Source organism: Tachyglossus aculeatus, chromosome 1 (genome assembly GCF_015852505.1).
Source record: "Tachyglossus aculeatus isolate mTacAcu1 chromosome 1, mTacAcu1.pri, whole genome shotgun sequence".
Classification (NCBI taxonomy): domain Eukaryota; kingdom Metazoa; phylum Chordata; class Mammalia; order Monotremata; family Tachyglossidae; genus Tachyglossus; species Tachyglossus aculeatus.
The window spans coordinates 92459825-92478341 of record NC_052066.1 but is presented as its reverse complement, the minus strand read 5'-3'; the positions used below and the strand labels follow the sequence as shown (position 1 = coordinate 92478341).

General features: G+C 42.1%; 2 non-coding genes across 2 annotated transcripts; both read left to right on the top strand.

Annotated features, from left to right (window-relative positions):
• Window positions 1–3276: 3276 nt before the first annotated feature.
• Window positions 3277–3414, top strand: LOC119936383. The gene has a single exon (XR_005453725.1). It is a non-coding gene; the product is annotated as a small nucleolar RNA SNORA7 (small nucleolar RNA).
• Window positions 3415–5854: 2440 nt separating this feature from the next.
• Window positions 5855–5992, top strand: LOC119936216. Its single transcript, XR_005453666.1, has one exon. It is a non-coding gene; the product is annotated as a small nucleolar RNA SNORA7 (small nucleolar RNA).
• The last annotated feature ends 12525 nt before the right edge of the window (window positions 5993–18517 follow it).

The following is an 18517-nucleotide window of genomic DNA, read 5'->3' as shown; positions in this document are numbered from 1 at the left end:
GAAACCTCAGAACAAATAATTGAACGTATAATTGAATATATCTCCATATATAAATGTTAAGGGTAAGAGTGAACATTTAAGTGTTGGGGTGGTTTGTGGGTGATTGGGATTCAGGATACTGGGGACTAATCTGGGAAAATTTGGTGGGTATATGTTGGGTGTGGGGAGGTGTCACGTGCTCTGGCTGATAACATGTTGGCACTCTAGGTTTATTTCTTTCTTCAAAGTCATACTCCAATCAGCTCTTTATTTCAAAGTAATTGATTTTGTTTGACTTTCACTTTTTGCATGTAGTTTGCACTAATTGTGGACAAAACTCACTCTGAGAAATCTTAACTGGTTTCCAGTAGAATAGATTTCACTGTTCCCACTAATTGAAATATGTGTTCACAACTGACTGATTTTTTTCTGTGTATTTCATAAAGGTAGCGTGAAAACAGTCACTGCTCTTGTCTCGTCTAAGTGAAGTATTTCTGATTTCTCTACCAGTCTTTCTAAATATTTTGAGAAAAATAAGAAACTGATAAATCGATCAATTGTATTTATTGATGCTTACTATGTGCAGAACACTGTACCAAGTGCTTGGGAGAGTACGATGTAACAGAGTTGGTAGACACATTCCCTGCCCACAGTGAATTTACAGTCTGCTTGAGTGATGATGAGGCTATGGTTCTCTTACTAGTAAAAACCCTCTTGGAAATAAAGGCTTTCATGGAATTCACATCTTTATTGTTTCTCTTACTAACATTTAATAACCCCTTAGAACATGGAAAGGACTGTGGTAAGTGCTGAGGCAATTACATGAAAATTGACTTTCTTATGTCAGGGGAGAACAAATTCAGAGAACAATAAAAATAAGCTCTACACAGCAATAAGGTTAAAGTTCATTGATCGATAATATCACTAGTAGAGGATGCTAGCTAAACACTCCTTGGAGAGAGCAGTCCCCAGGTCCATCACTGGACAAGGCAAACAAACTAATATTAAACTAATCAAACAAGCTACACTTAAACTAATCTGGGAAAATATGGTGTTCATGTGCTGGATGTGAGAAGATTGGGGGTGTTGGTTTCCCTTGTCTTTTGCTCTGGCAGATAGCACGCCGTTGATGGGAAGCCATCTGTTTAGCCATTAAGCTGCAGCATGGAAGCTTCTGGCTGATTTACGTGTGTGTGTGTGTGTGTGTGTGTGTGTGTGTGTGTGTGTGTGTAGGGGTGGGTGTCAGCTGTGATGTCAGATGCCAGGTAGGGAAGCCCGAGGTCACATAATCTAGAGCTTTTGCCACCCTCTGCTCCTGGTGGGGGGAAGGCTCAAGAAGCATTCCATTTTGTTCAGTTCCTCCTGTTGTAGATGGTCCATAAATAAGGGATGATAAGTAAATGAAATTTAAAGTACAGCAAAGGGCAACTTGCTGATTCAGTTTAAAAACATCCCAGATGCTACAAGCAGGACATAATTGTCTGCCTTCTTGACAAGGAAACAGTTTATTTACTTTCATTACAGTTTCTGCTCTCATTATATGTACAAAGACTGTAACATCCTTGTGGGCAGGGATTGTGTCAACCAACTCTACTGTACTGTTCTTTTCTAAACACTAAGTACGATGGTTTACACACAGTAAGCACTCAATAAATACCTCTGATTCAATGATTCCTTAATTGTGTCTTCCTGCCTCCCCCAGTTAGAAGACAAACTCCCGGTGGGCAGGGATCATGTCTCCTACTGTTATAACCTCTCAAATCTTTGTACAATTCATTCACTCAAATCAATCACATTTATTGAGCACTTACTCTGTACGAAATACTGTACTAAGCACTTGGGAGAGTACAACAACAAGCAGACATAGCCCCTACCCATAACAAGCTCACAGTCTAGAGGGGGAGACAGACATTAACATATAAAAGTAAATAGATAAATTAATAAATATCAGATACATACATATGTACATAGACTATGTATGTTTCTGTGTACGTTTCTAGACTGTGAGCCCACTGTTGGGTAGGAACCGTCTCTATATGTTGCCAACTTGTACTTCCCAAACGCTTAGTACAGTGCTCTGCACACAGTAAGTGCTCAATAAATATGATTGAATGAATATGTGCTGTAAGGATGGGTGGAAAGATGAATGGAGGAGCAAGTGAGGGTGATGCAGAAGGGAGTGGGAAAAGAGGAGAGTAGGGCTTAGTTAGAGAAGACCTCTTGGAGGAGATGGGCCTTCAACAAGGCTTTGAAGTGGGGGTGAGCAATTAACGAGGGAGGGCATTCCAGGCCAGAAGTAGGATATGGATAAAAGGTCAGCAGCAAAATAGAAAAGATGGAATGAAGTGAGTGGGCTGGGTTAAAGTAGGAGAATAGAAGGTGAGGTAGGAAAACATCTGCCAAGCTAGCTCTCTTCCTCCCTTTAAGGCCCTACTGAGAGCTCACCTCCTCCAGGAGGCCTTCCCAGACGGAGCCCCCTCCTTCCTCTCCCCCTCCTCCTCCTCCCCATCCCCCCCGCCTTACCTCCTTCCCCTCCCCACAGCACCTGTATATATGTATGTACGTATTTACTACTCTATTTTATTTGTACATATTTATTCTATTCATTTTATTTTGTTAATATGTTTTGTTTTGTTGTCTGTCTCCCCCTTCTAGACTGTGAGCCCACTGTTGGGTAGGGACCATCTCTATATGTTGCCAGCTTGTACTTCCCAAGCACTTAGTACAGTGCTCTGCACACAGTAAGCGCTCAATAAATATGATTGAATGAATGAATGAACAAGGTGATTGAATGATTTAAAGCCAATGGTACAATGTCCTACACAAAGCAAGTGTAGCAGGCTTGATAAATAATAATAATGATGATGATGATGCTATTTGGTAAGCACTTACTAGGTGTCAAGCACTGTTCTAAGCTCTGGGGTAGATACAAGGTAATCAGGTTGTCCCACGTGGGGCTCACAGTCTTCATCCCCATATGACAGATGAGGGAACTGAGGCCCAGAGAAGTTAAGTGACTTGCCCAAGATCACACAGCTGACAAGTGGCAGAGCCGGGATTAGAACCCATGATGTCTGACTCCCAAACCTGGGATTACAGTAATATGTGATGGCTATTGCCTTTTTCAGATATGGTTGTTGGGTAGGGACCGTCTGTATACTTTGCCAACTTGTACTTCCCAAGTGCTTAGTACAGTGCTCTGCACACAGTAAGCGCTCAATAAATATGATTGAATGAATGAATATGGTTGACATTTGAAATCTTTGATCATTTTATTTTTACTAACTAAACTTGCAGACCCTCTCAGGATCGCACCTGGAGAGTTTCCAGTACTCTACCAGTCTTGACTATGGGAGGGAGAGTCAAGCAGAGGCCTGACCATTCTATTCCTGGCTTGGGCAGTGGCTAGTGAGTGGAAGGCAATCTGCTACAAGACAAAACTCACCTGTGCTGGGCAGCAGTGGCATGGGAGCGAGTTGAGGGCAGAAGCTGAAATTTCCTGCCCAGAAGGAGGCAATGGTAAACCACTTACATAGTTTGTACCAAGAAACTCATTGGATACACAATCAGCAAGAATGTAGATGGAGATGGGTAATTCTGCGAGAGATGTGTCCATGGAGTCACTGTGGTTCAGAAACAACTCGATAGAGTAAGACAAAACAAGAAACTTGCAGGGATATTCCCTCTGGCTTTACTTCTAGAACTACAAAATTGATTCCCTTTCAGTTTACTATAGTACTTCGGCCAATTTACTGGCCTACCTCGATGGTTTTGTTCTAGAATTATCTCACTTAGGTACGAAACACCTGTACTTATTACTATTTTTATAAATGATATTGGTAGAACCTTCCCTGCCCAATTTTTTAAAAAAATTATAATCCACCCTTAAAAAAACCCCAAAAAGCCTTTTGATCTGTGTTTAGTGAAATAATTGCCTTTGCAAAAATACCCATATTGAAATCATTCACTTCTAAGGGTATAATGTTCAAAGAACAGTGTCAGATCATTTTTCTTAATCTCTGTACCACCCAAGACCACAGGTGATTTTTCTGGCATAGCTTAACCACTGGAGATTCTGATGGCCTATTGCATAAATTTAAGAAGAATTCAGGTTATTTACATTTAGCTTACTTTTTAATGATCAATTTTGATTTTTTGAATTTATTTTTATGAGCTAGTCAAGTGAGTTTGCTTCTCCTTCTGATGCCTCATTTCTTTAAAGTCCTTTCATCTTCACACTAATAGGTTCTAGAAGGATCTAAGTTTGAAAACCTAACTTTGTCCATTCTGAATTGTTCTGAACTTAAACTTCATCTTATAACTCATACTGGTTGATTTTAACACTAAAGATGATAGCAGTACACACACATTATTTTTCATATAGTATTTTTTAAGTGCTTACTATGTGCCAAGCACTGTACTAAGTGCTGGGGTTGATACAAGCTACTCAGGTTAGATACGTTCCATGTCCCATGTGGGTTTCCGGTCTTAACCCCCATTTTACAAAGAAGGTAACTGAGGCCCAGAGAAGTGAAGCGACTTGCCCAAGGTCACAAAGCAGACAAGTGGCAGAGCCAGAATTAGAACTCACGTACTTCTGACTCCCAGACCTGTATTCTATCCACTAGGCCACGCTCCTTCACATGAAAGAAAGGCTTCATGGGATTGGCTGGCTGTACAGCAATGGTTATCCTTTTGCTGGGCGAATATGCTGAACAACACCTTCCACTTACCAAATGAAGGAGAACACTATAGACACACCCAAGAGGTCTCTGTCTCTCCGTCTCGCTCTTTGTCTTTGTCTTTCAGTCTATCTCTCTGCCTCTTGCTCTTTCTCTCTTGCTCTTTCTCTCTCATTCTACTTGCCTGTCTGCTTGTTTTGTTTTGTTGTCTGTCTTCCCCCTTCTAGACTGTGAGCCCATTGTTGGGTAGGGATTGTCTCTCTCTGTTGCCAAATTGTACTTTCCAAGCACTTAATACAGTGCTTTGCACACAGCAAGTGCTCAATAAATAAAATTGAATGAATGAATTCAGTGAAACCTCATCAAGAAGGGTGACCTTAAGGATGTAATAATCACAGAAAACTTGTGTAGTGCAATGTTGGACAGATCACTATTCATTCGTTCATTCAATCGTATTTATTGAGTGCTCACTGTGTGCAGAGCACTGTACTAAGCACTTGGGTGAGTAGAGTAGGAAGCAGCGTGGCTCAGTGGAAACAGCACGGGCTTTGGAGTCAGAGGTCATGGGTTCGAATCCTGCTCCACCACATGTCTGCTGTGTGACTTTGGGCAAGTCACTTAACTTCTCTGAGCCTCAGTTACCTCATCTGTAAAATGGGGATTAAGACTGTGAGCCCCACGTGGGACAAATTGATCATCTTGTATTCCCCCTAGCTCTTAGAACAGTGCTTTGCACACAGTAAGCACTTAACAAGTGCCATTATTATTATTATTATTAGAGTATAACAATGAACAGACACATTCCCTGCCCCAAATGAGCTTACAGTCTTGGGGGGCAGGCGGAAATTAATATAAATACATAAATTACAGATATGTACATAAGTGCTGTGGGGCTGGAAGGAGAGATAAATAAAGGGTTCAAGTCAGGGCAACGCAGAAGGGAGTGGGAGAAAAGGAGCGGAGGGCTTTGACAGGCCTTGGAGGAAATGTGCCTTCAATAAGGCTTTGAAGTAGGGGAGAGTAATTGTCACATATGAGGAGGGAGGGCAGCAGAGGAGAAGGAGTCAGCAGTGGCCAAGAGAAGGGGTCAGCAGTGAGAGAGATGAGATTGAGATGCAGTGAGTAGGTTGGAATTAAAGGAGGAAATGTGATGGGTGAGTCGTAGTAGGAAATCAGCTAGGTAAGACAGGAGGCACCTCTTGGAGTCGCACCTGGAGAGTTTCCAGTACTCTACCAGTCTTGACTATGGGAGGGAGAGTCTAGCAGAGGCATATCCATTCCATTCCTAGCTTGGGCAGTGGCTAGCAAGTGGAAGGCAATCTGCTACATATCAAAACTCACCTATGCTGGACAGCAGTTGAATGGGAGAGTCGAAGGAGGAGACTCAGGTTTATTGCACAGAAGGAGGCAATGGTAAACTGCTTCCACATTTTTACCAAGAAAACCCTATGGATCCACTACTAGAACGACTGCAGATGGAGGTGGGGCATTCTGGGAGATATGTGTCCATGGTGTCACTATGGGTTGGACATGAAAAAACAACAACAACAAGATAGGAGGGGGAGAACTGCTCTCTCTGGCCACTTCTTCTCAGTCTCCTCCTCTGCCTCCTACCCTCAAGGCTGAGCTCTGGTTCCCCCTCTATTCTCCTCTACACCCTTCCCCTTGTACAACTCATTTGCTCCCATGGCTTTAACTGTTATCTCTATATGGATCACCCCCAAATCTACCTGTCCAACCTTGACCTCTTTTCCCTTTAGACTCATATTTCCCCCCGCCTTCAGGATATCTCTACTTGGATGTCCCACTGACATTGCAAACTTAATATATCCAAAACAGAACTCCTCATCTTCCCCATCACTGTAGACAACACCACTAGTCTCCCCATCTCATAAACCCATAAACTTGGCATTATTCTCGACATCTTTCTTTAAATCCACATATTCTGTCACCATACCCTGTCAATCCTACCTTAATAACGTCACTAAAATCCACCCTCTCCTTCCCATCCAAACTGCTACCTGAGCAGAGTGCAGGTATGCTATACATAGCCATTGTCAGTAAGGAATATTAAAGATAGTAACCTCCCTCTAGGTTGTAAGCTTGTTGATAGCAAGGAATGTGCCTGTTATATTGTTGTGTTGTAATAATAATAACAATAATGATGGTATTCGTTAAGCGCTTACTATGTGACAAAAACTGTTCTAAGCTCTGGGGTGGATACAAGGTTATCAGGTTGTCCCACGTGGGGCTCACACTTTAAATCCCCATTTTACAGATGAGGTAACTGAGGCACAGAGAAGTTAAGTGATTGGCCCAAGGTCACACAGCAGATGTGTCAGAGCCAGGATTAGAATCCACATCCTTGACTCCCAAGCTCATGCTCTTTACACCGTTGTACTCTTCCAAGTGCTTAGTACAATGCCCTGAACACAGTAAGTGCTCAACAAATACGACATTGATTGAAATGCAAAGTCTCTGGTTATCAATTCAGTCACAGAGACTTTGGTATATATATCATGAAGTCTCACAGCAGGTAAGTGGCAGAGCCAGGATTAGAACTCAGGTCCTCTGACTTCCAGGCCTGTGCTCTTTCTCTTAAGGGGAATTTCAAGAGGACTTTAGACATGTCATTTGAAATTTGAAATCTTATCTCTAGACTGTAAGCTTGTTGTGGGCAGGGAATGTGTCTATCAACTCTGTTATAATGTACTCTTTCAAGTGCTTAATACACAGATAAATACCATGGATTGGATTAGAAGATGGGGAGAGTTGTGATATGTCAGATCTAAAGAGGGAGGGAGTTTCAGACAAGGGAGAGGGCATGAGTCAGCAGTAGGTTGGATGAGGAGGAGGCCCTGTGAGTAGCTTAGCTGGAGACTTATTTCTTCAGTGTTACTACATATCCTCAAGCCTGGTGAGGGCTCATAAACTATTTTGTGATCCTGTCCTTCGTACAGGAGACCAGCTCATCATTAGGCATTTGTTGGTAGGAAGCATTCCCCAAAGAATGGGAAAAGTATATTGTTTTATGTAGGAAAACCCTATTTTATGCAGGGCTTAATATTTTGTTGGAAAGCATTAGGATTCACTTTTTAAAATGAAACTGTTAATACTGAAACATAGTACTCTTTCAAACCAATTTCACTGTAAAAATAATAGGCGCATATATTTACTGTCAAATTTACTGTTTCTAAGTTGATTCGTTTCCTCGCATGTCAGAACTTAGCAGGGTAGAGAAAAGTCATTTGGAAACCTTCTTTATGTAGTTCACTATAAGTTATCCAGTTGAAAGGGCAGACATTTTTCAGTGACTGACTCATGATGACTTCTTTTTGTGTTTCTGTTGTTGAACAAATATTTGCTGGTCAGATAGATGTTATTATTCACTTGAGTGATATTTATATATACATATATAGTATAATTACACATAATGATAAACAAAATCTTATTTATTTATATATGCATATAGAACTATCACTGTTTTACTAATACTTAAAAAAAAACTTTCATTTTACCACAGACTTGCAACTTGGCCAGCTGGGTAGTATTTTGTAGACTAGCCATCAAAATGAATGACAAAAATAAATGTCCAAGTGCTGCTTTTATATATGTGGTTTAAGTAAACACACACTTCATCCAAGATTTCAAAGCTTGGTAAATCAACTGTTTTTCAAAAAAATGACTTCAGGAGTCACCTTTCGAGGAAAAGAAAAATTACCTCTGCCTAGATTTAAAATCCATACTATTCTTCTAAATTCTATCCAGATGCTGGTTCAAGAGAACATTTTCTCCTTTTCAGGAATAACACCCAAAGAACACACCAATCTGGTTGTTTAAAGAAACTGCACAAGTAGCATATTTGTGGAACCAGCCCAAAATGTTAGTGCAACATGGAACTAAAATGAGCTAAGGAAAGGATTTGAAAATGATAAGAATGGACAGTTATACTGGACTCTCAAAATGGAGAGTTGCCGATTTGTACTTCCCAAGCGCTTAGTACAGTGCTCTGCACACAGTAAGCGCTCAATAAATACGATTGAATGAATGAATGAATGAGAATTAATGGACCCCCTCCCTGCCCCCCCAAAAGCAGTTCTCCATCACCTCGCCCCCTCCTACCTCACCTCCCTTCTCTTCTTCTACAGCCCAGCCCACACCCTCCACTCCTCTGCCGCTAACCTCCTCACTGTGCCAACCTCCTCACTGTGCCAACCTCCTCACTGTGCCTCGTTCTCGCTTGTCCCGCCGTCGACCCCTGGCCCATGTCCTACCTCTGGCCTGGAATGCCCCCCCCTCCTCAAATCCAACAGATAATTACTCTCCCTGCCCAAAGCCTTACTGAAGGCACATCTCCTCCAAGAAGCCTTCCAAAACTAAGCCCCCTTTTCCTCATCTCCCACTCCCTTCCACATCACCCTGACTCATTCATTCATTCAGTCATATTTATTGAGCACTTACTGTGTGCAGAGCACTGTACTAAGCACTTGAAAAGTACAATTTGGCAACAGAGACAATCCCTACCCAAAAAGGAGCTCACAGTCTTAAAGACTCACTTTCTTTGCCCTTCCCCGTCTCCCCACCCCACAGCACTGACGTATATATCTGTAATTTTATTTAGTGATATTGATATCTGCTTGTTTTGATTTCTGTCTCCCTCCCTCTAAACTGTGGGCTTGTTGTGGGCAGAGATGTTCTCTCTTTATTGCTGTATTGTACTTTCCCAAGCACTTAGTACAGTGCTCTGCACAGAGTAAGGCCTCCATAAATACGACTGAATGAGTGAATGAATATTTCAGAATCCATTCCTAATGAAAATTGAACTGAGTCTGTTGATAATATTTGAATGAGTTGCTTTGCAACTCTAATTCATTCTTGTCTTGTGCCGTCGAGTTGTTTCTGAACCATAGCATGGACACATTGCTCCCAGAACGCCCTGCTCTCCATCTGCAGTCATTCTAGTAGTGGATTCATAGAGTTTTCTTGGTTAAAAAACAGAAGTCGTTTACCATTGCCACCTTCCAGGCAGTAAACTCGAGTCGACTCTCTCCCATGCTGCTGGTGCCCAGCAGGGGTGCGTTCTGAATTCTAAGTAGTTGCAAATGTCTCTGGAGGAATTGTTATTCTGGGAAAAAGACATGTTCAGCAGTTTAACATGCTCCACATTGAACCCATGTCTTTTGCTGACCAAATGGGCTGTTTGGGGTAATCTTTGTATGTCAGAAGGACCTTGCATTGCATTCAACAGACTGGGAACAAATGTCACTCGCAGCTATTGTATGAGCCATCCAATATTATTTTCTAATAATAATCATGGCATTTTCATTCATTCAATCATATTTATTGAGTGCTTACTGTAGGCAGAGAACTGTACTAAGCGGTTGGGAAGTACAAGTTGGCAACATATAGAGACGGTACCTACCCAACAACAGGCTCAAGCTCTTACTATGTGACAAGCACTGTTCTAAGTGCTGGGGTAGATACAGGGTTATTGGGCTGGACATACGTTGTGCAGGAGGATAATTGAGAAATTACGTGCCATGCTTTTTGTAGATCCTAAATAAATGCAAATTAATTGATCAATAGTATATATTGCGTAGCGGAATCGTGTCTACCAACTCTACTTTATCGTACACTTCTAGTGCTTAGTACAGTGTTCTGCACACAGTAAATGCTTAATAAATACAATTAATTGATTGACCGATCATTGATGGCAGAGCACTGTACCAATAATTTGGGAGAGTACAGTAGGTAAACATGATCCTTACCCTCATCAAGATTACAACCGAGTGTACAATCCTAAGAAAGAGAAACTGCCCTATAATGGGCTAGTTATGCTATCATTTATCTCTAATCATTTTTCAATCTTGGTGTCATAGATCAGTGTGTGTGTTTGTTTGTGTGTTTGGGGAGGGAGAGAAAAAGAGAGAAAGGAGAATGTGCAGACATAAATTACAAAATTATTTTCAAAGCTTGAGGGTGGTTCTGCTATAAAGGATCTGTAAATTCAAGTTCATGGGGTCCTGTGAGAAAAACATGTCAAACTGAAGCAATGGCGTGATCTGTATATTTACACATTCAGTCCCATAGGGATGAATTTGCACATCAGTCAATCAATCAGTGGTATTTATTGAGTGCTTACTGTGTGCAGAGCATTCTACTAGGCACTTGGGAGATTACAGTACAACCAAGTTGGTAGACACATACCCTGACCACCAGAAGCTTAGAGTCTAGAGCAGGAGAGAGACATTAAAATAAATTACAAATATGTACATAAGTGCTGTGTGGCTGAAGGGGGGTGGGGGTGGGGTGAATAGCAAGTGAATTTCACATGAATGACAAGTGAATATCATTTGAATATCAGGAGAAGCAGAGTTGCCTAATGGGTAGAGCATGGGCCTGGGAGACAAGAGGATCTGGATTCTAATGCTGGCTCCACCACTTATCTGCTGTGTGACCTTGGGCAAATCACTTAACTTCTCTGTGCCTCAATTCCTTCATCTGTAAAATGGAAATTGATTGTGAGCCTCATATATCCAACCTAATTAGCTCGTACCTACCCCAACGATTAGAACAGTGCCTGGCACATAGTAGGTGCTTAACAAATACCATTAAAAAAAGGGCTTCAAGGGTACAAATTTGAAGACTTAGGGGAGGCAGATGGAGAGGAGAATAGGGAAAATAAGGCCCTAGTCAAAGAAGTGATTTTAATAAGGCATTGAAGGTGGGGAGAGTGGTGGTCTGTCATATATGAAGGGGGAGGGAGTTCCACATCATCTAAATAATGGAGAAAGGACCTAAGCATTCCTAGTTTTATGTAATACTGGATAAAGTTTTATAAATAATAATATGAAGAATTGTAGTATTTGTTGAGCACTTACTATCTGTCAAATACCATACTAAGCAGTGGATAGAACAAGATAATTAAGTTGAATAGTCCCTGTCCCACATTCAATTCAATCGTATTTATTGAGCGCTTACTGTGTGCAAAGAACCATAATAATAATAATGATTATAGTATTTGTTAAGGGCTTACTATGTGCCAAGCACTGTTTTAAGTGCTGGGGTAGATACAGGATAATCAGGTTGTCCCATGTGGGGCTCACACTTTTAATCCCCATTTAACAGATGAGGTGACTGAGGCACAGAGAAGTTAAGCGACTTGCCCAAGGTCACACAGCAGACAAGTGTACTAAGCACTTGGTAGAGTACAATATAACAACAAACAGACACAATTCTACCCACAATGAGCTCAAAGCCTAACGATCTAAGCCTTGTTTTATGCCATCGAGTCGACACTGACCCATAGCTACGAGATGGACAGATCTCTCCCAGAATGCCCCACCTCCATCTGCAATCATTCGGGTAGTGGATCCATAGAGCTTTCTTGGTAAAAATATGGAAATGGTTTACCATTGCTTCTTTCCACGCAGTCAACTTGGGTCTCCGCCCTCGACTCTCTCCCATGCCGCTGCTGCCCAGCGCATGGGAATTTTGACTTGTAGCAGATTGCCATCCACTCACTAGCCATTGGAATGGGTAGGCCTCTGCTTGACTCTCCCTCCCATAGTTGAGACTGGTAGGGTCCTGGAAACTCTCCAGGAGCGACCCTGAGAGGGGTACAATCTAAGTAGGAGGGGAAAAAGATATGTATTCCCCACTTTTCTGATAAGTAAACTAAGGCAATAGCTCAATAAATACAATTGACTGACTAAATGACTAACACAAGGTCACATGGCCGGCATGTCTCCTGACTCCCAGCCCCCTGCTCTGTCCACTAGACCAAACTGCTTCCCCAAATGCAAACAACTTCACATTCTAATGCAAAAGACTGGAAAATAAGAGATAGGGTCCTTCCTAATGTCAAAAGATTTTGCTGATGGCATTAATCTCTATGTCTGTCAAGTAGTACTTAGTGTAAACTTTATTCATCCATCTAAATGGGCTGTTAATGCGGAAACTTAATTTAATCTATTGAAATGTTAACTTAATTAACCTTTTTACTGCCTTAGAAACATTGTCAGCGCCTTACCTGTTGTGACTAATGGAACATCAATTCTATTAAACCAGTAGCGAAGCAGAAGTAATTTTTGGACGATTACAGCACAAAATCAATGCGGGGTTAAATATATTAAGTATTCTACAGTGAAGAAAATTCTCTCCAAATAAAATTATCGATTGCATTTAAGATCATCAGAATGCCATTATATCTGGAATGAAGCCTAGAGGCTAGAGAGGACATTATGGAAACTTGGCCCTGAAGGATTTTACAACCGGCTGCATGTCAATGCCGGTGCTTGGATAACAAACAGCAGACGTTCAAAGGCCCTCCGCAAACAGAAAAGCAGGGGACCAGAGGAGAGGAAGGACAAAATTCAACGAATGAATCTGTAAATTTTCAGGAGGAGGGGAAGATCGTTTGCTCAGGTTTTGAGAAGGGACCCATAGGGATTGAGCGGTTTGGGGAAAGTTACAAAGTTAAGATTAGACAGGAATGATTTCGTAGGAACAAAAGAAACGTTGTAGATACGGTTTGATGAAGGTGAACGAAATGAAGGTTTCATAGGACAAGAAAGAATCTGAATAGAGAGCAATTGGAAGAGAATTAGACTGCCGGAGTGCAACAGTAGTGAAGTGAAGATAAAACGTGATTGCTGGAATAGTCGGAAGCTTAATAATAAGGAGAAGTCCTGTTACCAGATAATAATAATAATAATGGTATTTATTAAGCACTTACTATGTGCAAAGCACTGTTCTAAGCGCTGGTGGGGGATACAAGGTGATCAGGTTGTCCCACGTGGGGCTCACAGTCTTAATCCCCATTTTACAGATGAGGTAACTGAGGCACAGAGAAGTTAAGTGACTTGCCCAAAGTCACACAGCTGACAAGTGGCAGAGCCGGAATTAGAACCCATGACCTCTGGCTCCCAAACCCGTACTGAGCCGTGCTGCTTCTTTTCGCAAGATCATTGCAGCAGTTTGATTAAGGGGGAAGGTTTGGGCCCTCTCACCACCTTGGAAGATTTTAAGACTAATAATAATAATTTTGGTATTTGTTAAGCACTTACTATGTGTCAAGCACTGTTCTAAGTGCTGGACTACTCAAAGCATCCCTCTTTCTCACAGTAATAATAATAATAATAATGACAATGATAATAATTTTGGCATTTGTTAAGGGCTTACTATGTGCCAGGCACTGTTTTAAGTGCTGGGGTAGACACAAAATACTCAGGTTGGACAAGGTTCCTGTCCCACATAGGGCTCACAATCTTAATCCCCATTTTCCAGATGAGATCCCTGAGGCCCAGAGAAGTCGAGTGACTTGCCCAAGGTCACACAGCAGACAAATGGCGGAGCTGGGATTAGAACCCATGACCTGAAACGCTGCTGTGTTTAGAGAATTGCCCTTTTCATAGGAAGACTACACTACCACCAGTGAAATTCACCTATGGGTGCATATGTAAATGCAAAGACTGCTGTAAGTCCCACTATCTACACTTCATTTTGGATTATAATAATAATAATAACAATGATGGCATTTTCTTAAGCACTTACTATGTGCAAAGCACTGTTCTAAGTGCTGGAGAGGTTACAAGGTGATCAGGTTGTCCCACAGGGGGCTCACAGTCTTCATCCCCATTTTACGGGAGAGATAACTGAGGCACAGAGAAGTTAAGTGACTTGCCTAAAGTCACACAGCTGACAATTGGCAGAGCTGGGATTTGAACCCATGACCTCTGATTCCAAAGCCTGTGCTCTTTTCCCAGTGATGGCCTCTTGCCATGCTGCCAAGAACTCCTATTTGCAGGGCTTGGTGCGTTTCTAGACTGTGAGCCTTCTAGACCATGAGCCTGTTGTTGGGTAGGGAACGTCTGTAGATGTTGCCGATTTGTATCTTCAAGCGCTTAGTACAGTGCTCTGCACACAGTAAACGCTCAATAAATACGATTGAATGAATCAATGAATGTTTTCACCTTGGCTTCCCTGACCCATGGTCCTTACAAAGTTTCGGCTTGCAAGGAGCCCCTCCTTTCTGGATCACAGTGCACTGTGCTGCGTGGCTCAGTGGAAAGAGCCCGGGCTTCAGAGTCAGAGGTTGTGTGTTCAAATACCAGCTCTGCCAATTGTCAGCTGTGTGACTTTGGGCAAGGCACTTAACTTCTCTGGGCCTCAGTTACCTCATCTGTAAAATGGGGATTAAGACTGTGAGCCCTCCATGAGACAACCTGATCACCTTGTAACCACCCGAGTGCTTAATAAATGCCATTATTATTATTATTATTATTATTATTATTATTATTATTATTATTATTATCTAACTATAGCAATTGGTTTCAAATTTTCCAGTGAGATATGGCACTGCTTGAGTTTGTGTTTTACCGTGGTTTCAACACATTTCCTCTGGCCTTCTTGTTTTCAGTTTACCGGTTTCTGCTCACTCGCTCTAGCTGTTTGGGTAGCCTGCTGTCATCTATTCTCCTCACAAAGTCCCACCCAGCAGAGTTGGCATTTGTAAACATGTCTTTCGCTGCTTCAGTCTATACTTCACTCTGCTGCCTGGATTATTTTTCTACAGAAACGCTCTGGGCATATCACTCCCCTCCCCAAAAATCTCCAGTGGTTGCCTATCAACCTTCACATGAAGCAAAAACTCCCCACTATTGGCTTCAAAGTGCTCCATCACCTTGCCCTCTCCTACATCACCTCCCTTCTCTCCTTCTACAGCCCAGCCCGCACACTCCGCTCCTCTGCTGCTAATTTCCTCACTGTGCCTCGTTCTCTCCTGTCCCGCCATCCACCCCTGGCCCATGTCCTCCCCCTGGTCTGGAATGCCCTCCCTCCACACATCCACCAAACTAGCTCTCTTCCCCTCTTCAAAGCCCTACTGAGAGCTCACCTCCTCCAGGAGGCCTTCCCAGCCTGAGCACCTCCCTTTCCTCTGCTCCTTCTACCCTCACCATCACCCCTACTCCCTCCTCCTGCTCTTCCCCCTTCCTCTCCCCACAGCACTTGTGTGTATTTGTACATATTTATGACTCTATTTTGTTAATGATGTGTATATATCTATATGTTATATAATATATATCATATAAATATAACATATATGATATATATGTTGCCGACTGTACTTTCCAAGCGCTTAGTATAGTACTCTGCGCACAGTAAGCACTCAATAAATATGGTTGAATGAATCTAAAATTCTATTTATTTATATTGATGCTATTGATGCCTGTCTACTTGTTTTGTTTTGCTGTCTGTCTTCCCATTTTAGACTGTGAGTCCTCTGTTGGGTAGGGATTGTCTATATCTGTTGCCGAATTGTACTTTCCAAATGCTTAGTCCAGTGCTCTGCACACAGTAAGCGCTCAATAAATATGATTGAATGAATGAATGAATGAATAAATTCCTGCAGTTTAACCCTAACGCAGAATCCCAAATAGGTCATTTTTTTTTTGTCTGAATCATTTCCAAGTCATCTCGTAATATAAGGAAATGCTTGAGGCTTTGGTTTGTTTAAAATCCCAGTGAACTGTCTGACTAAAAATCTATTGACATTGCACTGCTTCCTGGTGTTTTTCAGGAAGTAAAAAAAAAAAGTGTGCCTCGCCTGTCCTCTCCAGAAACCCCTATGCTGTCAGCAGCAAATGGGGGAGACGTGGTCAAGGCAGGTCAGCGTGGCCTACTGGATAGAGAATGGGCCTGGGAGTCCGAAGGACCTGGGTTCTAATCCTGACTCTGCCATTTGTCTGCTGTGTGACCTTGGGCAAGTCAGGGCTTTGGAGTCAGAGTTCATGGGTTCGAATCCCGGCTCCGCCAATTGTCAGCTGTGTGACTTTGGGCAAGTCACTTAACTTCTCCGTGCCTCAGTTACCTCATCTGTAAAATGGGGATTAAGATTGTGAGCCCCCCGTGGGACAACCCCCCTTGAAACCTCCCCAGTGCTTAGAACAGTGCATTGCACATAGTAAGTGCTTAATAAATGCCATCATTGTTATTATTATTATTACTTCACTTCCCTGGGCCTCAGTCACCTCATCTGTAAAATTCATTCATTCATTCAATCGTATTTATTGAGCACGTAGTGTGTGCAGAGCACTGTACTAAGAGCTTAAAATGGGGATTAAGACTGTGAGCACCATGTGGGACAAGGACTGTGTCCAACCTGATTGGCTTGTATCCACCTCAATGCTTAGTATAGTTCCTGGAAAATAGTGAGTAACATGTACCATTATTGTTATTATTATTATTGTTATTACAGATCTGGTGGGGCCTGGGAAATTGTCCTTTCCTTTGAGAGATAAAGCTGCCCCATTCAATTCAATTAAATTGTATTTATTGAGTACTTACTGTGTGCCAAGCACTGTACTAAGTGCTTGGGAGAGTAGAATGCAATAATAAACAGCCCACAAGGAACTCACAGTCTAGAAGGTGAGATAGACATTGATTTACATAAATAAATAACCAAAGGCCTAGTTATTCTGCAGTTACATCAACTCTACAACTATTTGTTTTATTATGGGATTGATCAAGTGCTACCTCTGTGCTAAATGTTGGGATAGATGCAAGTTAATCAAATGGGGCACACAGTCCAACAACTCAGATTGACTGCACACTTCTGGTGGGCAGGGAATCAGTCAATTAACTGTAATAATTGAGCACTCACTGTGGGCAGAGCACTGTACTAAGCACTTGGGAGTATACACTACAAAAACCTGGTTTTTCTTCTACTGCATCTCCCAAGTAGCACTTGGTACTGTACCCTGCATGCCATAGATACTCACTAAATTCTATCAATAGACTAAGAGGCAGGAAGAGTAGGTAATTTATCCGTATCTTACAGATTAGGAAATGGCCACAGGGAGGTCATGTGACTTGCCCAAGGTCTGGAGACAGAGCTAAACCCCGCTCTCCAGACTTCCAGACCTATGCCCATTCCACTTGGAAATGCTGCTAAAGAGTCATTTTGGTCGAAAACATTTGAATTGTTGAGGTCAGAGTATATTTCAGTATCCTGAGTTATCTGGAAATAATTTAGGGCTAGTGCAAATCCAGTGGCAAAGTCCTGGTGTCTTTCCAGGTTCTGACCTGGAACCTAGGTGAATCTGAAAACTGATAGAGAAGATCAGATATTTCACTGCAGGTGGCTTTTAACATGGAAGCAAATACAACAGAACGGCAACCCTAGCCCTGGGGTCCAACTGTTTGGACTGTATACTTGTCAGAGAGGAAATGCTTTAGGGGACACAGGATGTCCTTAGCTGAAGATGTAGAGCAGTACCATTTTTTAATGGTATTTGTTAAGCACTTACTACGTACCAGACACTGTTCTAGGCACTGGGGTAGATACAAGGTAATCAGTTGGACACCGTCCCTGTCCCACACGGGGCTCTCAGTCTCAATCCCCATTTTACAGATGAGGTAGCTGAGGCACAGAAAAGTTAAGTGATTTGCCCAAGATCACACAGAGGATAAGCGGCAGAAACAGTATTAGAACCCAAGTCCTTCTAACTCCCAGGGCCATGCTCTATCCTGCAGGCCACTCTGCTTCTCATTCAATGAAAAGCAGCAGAATAGAGCTTGATACAGAACTGTTTATAAACAGTAAAATCCATAAAAAGAGGTTTTTCGGACCCTTTGAAAAAAATCTTTAGTGCTTTGTTTGCTTCTCAGCTCCTTGTGGGCAGGAAATGTGTCTGTTATATTGCTGCATTGTTCTCCCCCAAGCACTTAGAACAGTGCACCCCACACAGTAATCTCTCACTAGATATGATTGATTGGTATTAAAATCACACCTCCTCCAAAAGGCCTTCTCTGACTCAACTCATTCCCCTCTTTGGTCTCCCTTCCACATCACT